The following is an 8,512-nucleotide window of genomic DNA, read 5'->3' as shown; positions in this document are numbered from 1 at the left end:
TTTATTGCTTCCAAAGACAAATGCAAGCTGGACTTAGTCTTCCATAAGCAGTGAGATGATAACCTAGAGAGCTCATCACAGCAGTTCACACAGCAGTGCTGAGATGCTGTTTTGTTTAACTTGTGCTCTAGGTCAGGAGGAATTTCTTCCTGGAAAGGGTGGTCAGGCATTGGAAGGGGCTGCCCAGGGAGGTGGTGGAGTCACCATTTCTGGAGATCTTTTAGAAAAGACTGGATGTGGCACCTGGTTGACAAGGTGGTGATCAGTCAAGGGTCAGACTCGATGATCTTGGAGATCTTTTCCAGTGTTAATAATTCTGTGTTCTTCAGTACCAGTGTCTGGCATCCCAGGCATCTCATAAGTTCAGAAAACATGGTGAAGATCCACCATGATGGGATGAATGATGATAAATTTCCTTCTGGAGGGACAAGCATACTTCCAGAAGGTCTTGATTATGTTGCCCATCTTCTAGGTGCTTTGCAGGAGCTCTTAAAAGCAGAACTGTGCTTGTCTTAGCTTCTCTGAAAGGCAACAGGAGTCCCAAAGAGAAGGTGTGGAGGTGAATAGAGTAAGCTCAATCAGCCCAAAAAGCAGTAGGGTCTCACCTGGTGATCCATTGTCTTTTGGTAGGTGCTCTGCAGAAGTAGTTAAGGAACGGTGTGAAGGGGATAAAGACATTTAACTGCTAACTTGGTGGAGTTGCACTTCCATGTGCATGTGTGAAGTGACTGATGAATGAGCTATAAAGAGTTCACTGGGTAAACTGAGCAAGAAGTGAGTAAGAAGGGCAGACATAAGTGCAAAAGGACTTCCTGAGTGAAAATAAGTGGATCAAGTAAAGAAAAGGGAGAACTGCTTTTAGCAAGTCGGCTGACTCCAGAAATCTGTCCTGACATTACCATGCTGGGCAAATGAACACGACAGGGTTGCTGAGGCTGCAGTGAGGAGGAAGATGTAACCATTAGGAGCTGAGATGAAAGCCTGTGACTGCATGGCCAGCAGTGAAAAGCTCTATCTCAATGCAAATTGTAGGCGCTGTCTGAAAATACGGAGGGAAGTCAATACATGGAAAGTTGTGCGGGTTTAAAAATTGTCACCACAGACAAAGAAAGCAGGAGTAGGAAAATGAAAACTCTTCCACTCTTGCCATATTGAATTTGACCTAACATCTTTCTTCCATTGGCATTGCTGGCTGTGACTTTTGTTAATTGCTGTCAGTTTTTTGGCAGAGAATCATGTTTTTCCTCAAGAGCTCTTTGCTGGGTCTTTCTATGGATGTGATATGTGATCTTTGACTTCCAAAGTGAAGTGTACTTATTATGATGGTCATATCTGTGCTTCTCATTCCTCCCAGTGAGTTTTGGAGTTTAGGTGAGTGTCAGTAAAACTTAGAGAATTAGTGGTTTAGAAAGTATGACATTTGTAACAGTTTGCTTAAAATTACCAGCTGACTAGAGAACCTAAGCATCCTCACCTCCTGAAGTGGAATTTGGTTCTGCAGCCATTCTGTGCAGTGTGGCCAGTTGGCTAAAGCGCTGTAGGCTTATCTTGAAGCCACATGTGACACTGCCACAGAACTGTAGGAATTCAGACTGAAAATTATGAGAATTTGAAACTGAAAGAGGGGGAAATTAAGTGAGATATATGGAAGAAATTGTTCCTGATGAGGCCCTGGCACAGGTTGCCCAGAGAAGCTGTGGATGCCCCATCCCTCGAAGTGTCCAAGGCCAGGTTGCATGGGGCTCTGGAGCAACCTGGGATAGTGGAAGGTGTCCCTGCCCATGGCAGGGGGATGGGAACGAGATGAACTTTTCTCATCCTAACCCACTCCATGTTTCAGCCCATAAGCTATTGTTGCGTGTTCTGATTGCCTCAGATTTTGCTGTAATAAAATTAGCCAAGCTCACAATTGTCAAGAGAGGGGAAATACTTAAGTGATCCAGCTGAGTCCTATAAATAGAGAATAGAAGAAGCAAAGAAGTTCTTTTGTGCCTCAGGAAATATGGAAGTAAGCGCAGCCAAGTGTAAATTTTAGAAAGTGATGGGTTTCCCCCCCCCCCACCACTCATTTATCTTGCTTAACTGTTTAAAGACTCCTCGTAGTAATAAGCTATCTTCTGTCTTGCAGACTTTCCTAGGTTGCCAGGAAAACTTGAAATTTCTTAGGCAATGTTTAATAAATAATGTAACTGCTCACTGAATACAGATTTGAGATTATAATTTTTTGGAATAGTTATGTTGATTAAGTTGAAAGTGCCTCACCCTGTTTCTGTTTCAGAAATTGCATTTCATTACAGTGAGATTTTGGTAGTCATGTCATATCATGGCTTTAAACCATGTGCTTAACTGACTTATAAAACTTGGGTTAATTCAAATTTAGATTTTAGTTGCAGGATGTTTTTTATTTCCTGCATACTTCAGTGCAAACTTGGAAGGGGAGGGTGGGCTCATTGGAATGCAAGGCTCACCACAATATAGAGGAAGAAGGTGGTATGTTTTGGTCCATATCTTGAAATGTGGCTAGTGTAACAAGTTTCTTGTATGTTTGGGTTTTTTCTGAACTTTGCCATCAGCTCACATTTGAGGTGTAGGGAGCACCTCTCTGACACTGAGACTTGGGGTGCCTGTAGTCAAATGAAAGAGGAAATGCTGCACCTGGGCTTGACAGAAGTGTGAAAAGAACAGATTCAGCCCTACAAAACAAAGAGTTAATGCAGGTCTTGCCAAAAGGGAGCAGATGAGCTCATTGCCTCATTAGTGTAAATATTGGCAATTACACACGAATGTCTTCAGTCCTCAGATGGGCTTGAGTGTTTGTGGACAAGGAGACAGGGGAAAAGTTGAATGGGTGGAGCTGAGTCTTTCTTGGAACCAGTTTGGAGAATGACCTATTTTGTCCCTTTGAAGCCAGGGCATCTTGAGGCAACTTTGAAGTAAGGTGTGTGTATTGTAGCTTTTGTGTAAGTATTTCCCCTGCAATGAAACAGCTTGCTTATTTCACTGCTCTTCGTTTTCTTTCACTCCCACACACTATTTAGACCACATTAGAGATGTATAGATGTGACTTCCACCTAATGCTGCTGTTTATTAATAAAGTGATGTGTAATAAAGCTGTTTTCTCAAATGCACTATATATTTGCTACTAATGAGGAACAAATACTTACACAGTTTTGGGAGACATTACAGTGCAGTAAATGTCTGCGTGTTGACTGAGATGATGAATCAGGAGATGTTTATTTAATGCACATTTCTTTTTTTTGAGCTGTTTGTCACTGCATTTATATGCAGTACAGGCTCCTTGGCTAACATATCTGGAAAAGGATATTCCTCTGCCACAGCATAAATCCATCCCAGCTGCTCTCTGAGCCTCTGCTGTGCTGCCACCAGCTATCCTGCTGGAGCCAGTTCAGAGCAGGGACACCAAGGGGATCAGAAGGATGGAGCAGCTCTGCTATGAGGCAAAGCTGAGGGAGTTGGGATTGTTCAGCCTGGAGAGCAGAAGGCTTTAGGGTGACCTCACTGTGGCCTTCCAGTGCCTGAAGGGAGCCCACAGGAAAAACTGAGAGAGACTCTTGACAAGGGCCTGGAGTGACAGGTCAAGGGGCAATGGCTTCACACTGACAGAGAGCAGGTTTAGGTTGGATATGAGGAAGAAATTGTTCCCTGTGAGGCTGTGGTTGCCCAGAGCAGCTGTGGCTGCCCCTGGATCCTTGAAAATGTCCAAGGCCAGGCTGGATGGGGCTCAGGTCAAGCTGGGATAGTGAAATGTGTCCCTGCCCATGGCAGGTGTCAGAACTGGATGGGCTTTAAAGTCCCTTCCAACCCTTCCATTGTGTAATTCTATGATCCAGCCCTTCCTAGAACAGTAGTAGGTCACCAGTGAGGTTTTCTGGGATGAATCCACTCAATTGTGCCTCTCTAAGATTGTGATGTTTCATATTGACAATTTTGTCAAACTAGAGAATGTGGAAAAGGAGTGCTTTGTGTAAAATGAAGGTGATACTTCATCGTAATCTTGAATCAGATTCAGGGTTGGGATTTAGTGAGTAAGCCTGCTTGAATTGAATTCACACTTGCATCACAGTAAATCCTGTCTCGAGCAGAAGGAAGTGCTGCATCAGATATTGTTTTGATTTGCTGGTACATATATTGAATATAATGCTCTTACGTTTTAAATTTTTAAATCTCTGTTTTAGAAACCCTCTGACTGAAATCTTAATAGAAGCAAGGATCCTTGAAAGTCCGACTTGAATGCTGTCACTATTTCCAAAACACCCTTGGGTTTTTGTGCCAAAGTCCATGTGTTCAGCTGCTTTTTATATCTAATCTTAGGGAGAGTATTAATATCAGAGTTGTTCCTGTTGAATTAATTCAAGTGCAAGAGTGTGAAACTTACTGTTAAAAATGCAAGGTTATGCACTCAGCAGTGACCAAAGGAACTTTAGTAAGCCATCTGTTTTCTTGGCTCACCTGCCGACTTGTTTTCCTCTCCAATATTTTGTGGGGATTTGAAAATGTTTTGCAGCCCGGTTGGGTCAAGCCTGGTAGCTCCAAAGATACCAAGTATTACAGACTGTGATAGGAGCACTATCACTCCAGCCATCAATCTGTGTTTGTGACAGCTGGTTGGAACTCATTTTCGATGAAGGCCATGAGAATTTTAAACACTGTTCATAATTGTGAAGGCTTCTAGCGATGCCATCACTTGTATCCCAAGTTGGATGAATGTTTTGTGCTGTGCTGCATTTAAATCTTAAGGGGTGTCTCTGGTTTCTTCAGATTGTCCACATGTAATTTAGGTTAAAACACTGTGCAGGAAGATGTCCTAACGGCTTAACACATGTGCTAGAGATGAGTCTTAGAATTAAAATACTGAAGACAAAATTAAAATTTTCAAGTTGGAAGAATTATTTCAAGTAATAACTGAATAGTTGCCATTAACAAAATGTATCTTTGCAAGAACTGACAAGAAATGTGGATGAATGCTTTACCTCCTCTGATCACTCCTCTGCCCCTGAAAGAAAGCAAGTTAATTCCTTCTGCCTAATTCTCACCAATACAAAGAGAAGAGATAATTTGTTTTTTTTCTGTGCTGTCAAGATTGCAGCTCAAGGAGAGATTGTAGCTCAGGGAGAGGTCGGGAATGTACTGTAATTAGGCAAAATACCAGTTGTAGCATTCTGTGCTTCAGAACAATGTTTCTTTCCCTCATTTTTTTCCCACCAAATTGTTAGCTGTATTGCAGCAGGAGAAATTGCAATGCAAGCAGCAGTTTCTGTTGTAGGCTGCTTCCTGAGAGTTCCTGGATGGAAGTCAACTGGTAATTTGTTTGGGGAAACTGCAACTTGGGGACTTTTGGGTTATTGAGAGGCACGATTTTGTGCAGCCTTGGTTGCCAGAAACAGCTGCCTGCTCATCAATGCTTGTACTAACTCCTGTGTTGGTGCTGTGCTGTCCTCTCACAGGTGAGGGGGTTGTGCATGTGTTGTCTGTGTTTAGATATCACTTATGGCATCAGGATTTTGGCTTGTTTGATACAGACATTAGACCATCTTTTGGCCAGTCTCATGGAGGAAAAGTACTTGGTCTTAAACTTTCTCTCAAGCTCATTCTCAACACTGTCATCTTCATGCTTGTGGGACCTCTGGTTTATTTGTTTCAAGCAGTGCTTATTATCACAGAGTATTCTTCTTCTGGAACAGCAAAAGAATAATGTCCACAAGGCTTAGTCCCACAAAAAAAAAAAAAACAACCAAAAAAAAAAACCTGCTGAATGCTACCTGTGTGTAAGCACTTCTCAAAGAAAGTCAGGGGCTGGTTTCAAACATACTATCTGTTCCTTTTGGATTAAAGTTCTTCCTGCAGATTACATTAACTTGATATTTTTTACTTGAACTTGCCATTAAATATTTTTGCCCATTTACTGATAGGAGGCTTGTGTATCTTGTAGGATATTTTTTTCATCATTCTAAGGGAGGAGGCTTTTTTGGTAGATACCAGGAAGCTTATTTCCAGTAGCCAGCTTCATTTGGAACATGTTACTTGGCTCTGTACCAGGATTCTTCTGTTGGGGAAGACCTTCCAATTGCATCCCTTCATTCATGCTTTTCTGGATGGTTTATAAACCCTTCCTGGTTATCTGGACTGGCTTCTTTGTGCTTGTTTGGTATTTTCCAATCAAGCCTGACTAGCATTGACTAACTATTCTTATTAATTACAGCATGGGTGGAACAAGCTGTCTCTTTGTCCAGGGCCCTACCTGGTGTCATAATAGGGAAAAACAAGGAACGCAACTTGGCCATAGTGCACAGGGAATGGAAAATAAAGGCTAAACACCAAACTCCAAATTATGTTTGGTTATTGCTAATTACAAATGAAAGCACTCTGACTTTCAAGTGTACTAAACAACATGCTAGTGACTTGCTGGGGCTACAGCAAGTCACTGAACTGGTTGGTCAAAATTCTGCTGCAGCAGGATTTTAGCCCTGATTTGAGGTGCATGATGCTTTCAGGCAACGTGAACCTTCTAAAAAGTAGAAATGAGGTGAAATCAGCATCTTGATTTTAGTTTGCAAGTTTCCTTGTGACATAATGCTTATGGCAAGATGTCTTGCAAACATCTGCTTGGAATATTGTTTCTTCTTAAATGCTAGAAAAGTCCTTTTCACTTAGTGTGATCTGCTTGTCTTTTGTGAAGTTTCAGCCTTTTCTATATTTTGTAAATGAGTTGTGGAGAGGTAGCTAAATAGTAGCATATATGTATGTGTGTGTATATATGTACATATATATGCTGAATTTTCTTTGCACTTAAAAACTGAACAAATCTCTAAAAGAGTAAGATATCAGTCAATTAGGATAAAAGGGGAATTTAGGGAAAATGCATAAAGCATGGTAAACAAGGTAATTGAGGAGGCTTCAGGCAAGGTAATGGAGAAGTAGGGGAAGGAGGTAGGTGTGGAATGCCAGATTTCCAGTGCTTGGTTCCAGGCACAACTATGTGTGGCTATGGAGCTGATGGCTCACAAACTGGGGAAAAGCTGTGATCACAGGCGTGCTTTGGCTTGTGTGCCTGTCAGTAAATTAGTTTTGCATTCCTATTCCCAGTCATTGCTGAAATAAGTTATGCATACGGTGAACTGCTTTTGAACTTACGGGATTGAGAAACCTGAAGTGAGATTTTTTTTTTTTTTTCCCCCCTCCCCAACCCTTCCATTGGCTTCAGAAAGAAATTTGCACAGTATTAGAGGTAAGGCTTATTTTGCCTCCTCTAACATAAAAAGCGCAAATGTGCATTCTGGGCACAGGTTTCAGGTTGAAGAATGTATTTGGGGGTGAAAGATGACCCTCAGTGGGGAGGCAAATCAGCTTTTACTGGTATGAAAGTAAGAACCGAATACCTATGAAGGAAGACCAAAGGCTAATAAAAAGGTGCTACAGAGTTATATTTGGGAAGCAGAGATAATTTACTGTTTTTCAGACCTTTCTGTAAACTTCTGCATAATGTAGAAACTAACCCAATCTTAGATCTATTTTTTAAAACTTACTAGAGATGAGCTTTGCTTAGAAACTCTGAGACACAGTGATTTCAGCACAGAGATCTTACATTTCTGACGTGAGTGTATGTTCTTAGCGGCAGTTCCCCAGAGGAATCCTGTGAGCACTTGTGGGGCACATGGAATTCCAGAATCCATGGAGGAAAAGACCTTTGAGGTCATGGAGTCCAACCTGTGATTAATCTCCACCTTGTCAACTAAACCAGAGCACTGAGTGCCATATCCAGTTGTTCCTTGAACACCTCCAGGAATGGGGACTCTACCTGGACAGCCCTTTTTATTAACACACTCCTTTAATTCAGCCCTGCCTATTGGTCTGAGGGATGCACGTACCACAAATTCTTTATTTATTCTATTAAAACTATTTGTCCTGTAAGAAAGAATGGGAATGTTTCCCCTGAGCATGAACTGATTCAAAGGCAGTTTGTTCAGGTCATTTGCAGCTTTGGTGAATGCTTTCTTCCAGCTTGGAAGTGTCAGCAAATATTTCCTTATTATATGATGCTTCTCTTTAGTCTTTGCTTTTTTTAAAGATGGACTGTAGGAAAACAAATGACCAAACCTGATCAGCAGTGAGCACAAGACTGTGTATTGTGTGCTGACTGGGTGAAAAAATGCATTTGCTGGCTTGCTAAATTGAGATAATACTTTGTATGTTGACAGACAGAAAAACAATAAGAGCTGTCGGATGCTTTGCTGACGTGTGTGTTGTCACATGGAGAGATGGCTTGGCTGGTGCCAGGAAATCTGAACTGTTCAACCCTCAGCAAGTTATTAAGTTAATTAATAAAGTTCCTTACAGCTGGGCTTGGAATGTGAGGCCTGTTTATTTGTGAAGACAACTGGTCCAAGAATAAATAGCAGAGGTCACGGATGAGGCCTGTGAGGTGTTTTCTCAGTCACTGCTGTGTTACAGGCTGATAAGATTTTCTTCTGCTCAGTTTATTGGTACATTAAAA

This window comes from Cinclus cinclus, chromosome 4 (assembly GCF_963662255.1).
Source record: "Cinclus cinclus chromosome 4, bCinCin1.1, whole genome shotgun sequence".
NCBI lineage: Eukaryota > Metazoa > Chordata > Aves > Passeriformes > Cinclidae > Cinclus > Cinclus cinclus.
The sequence above is the reverse complement of the archived record's forward strand: the minus strand, read 5'-3'. Positions refer to the sequence as shown.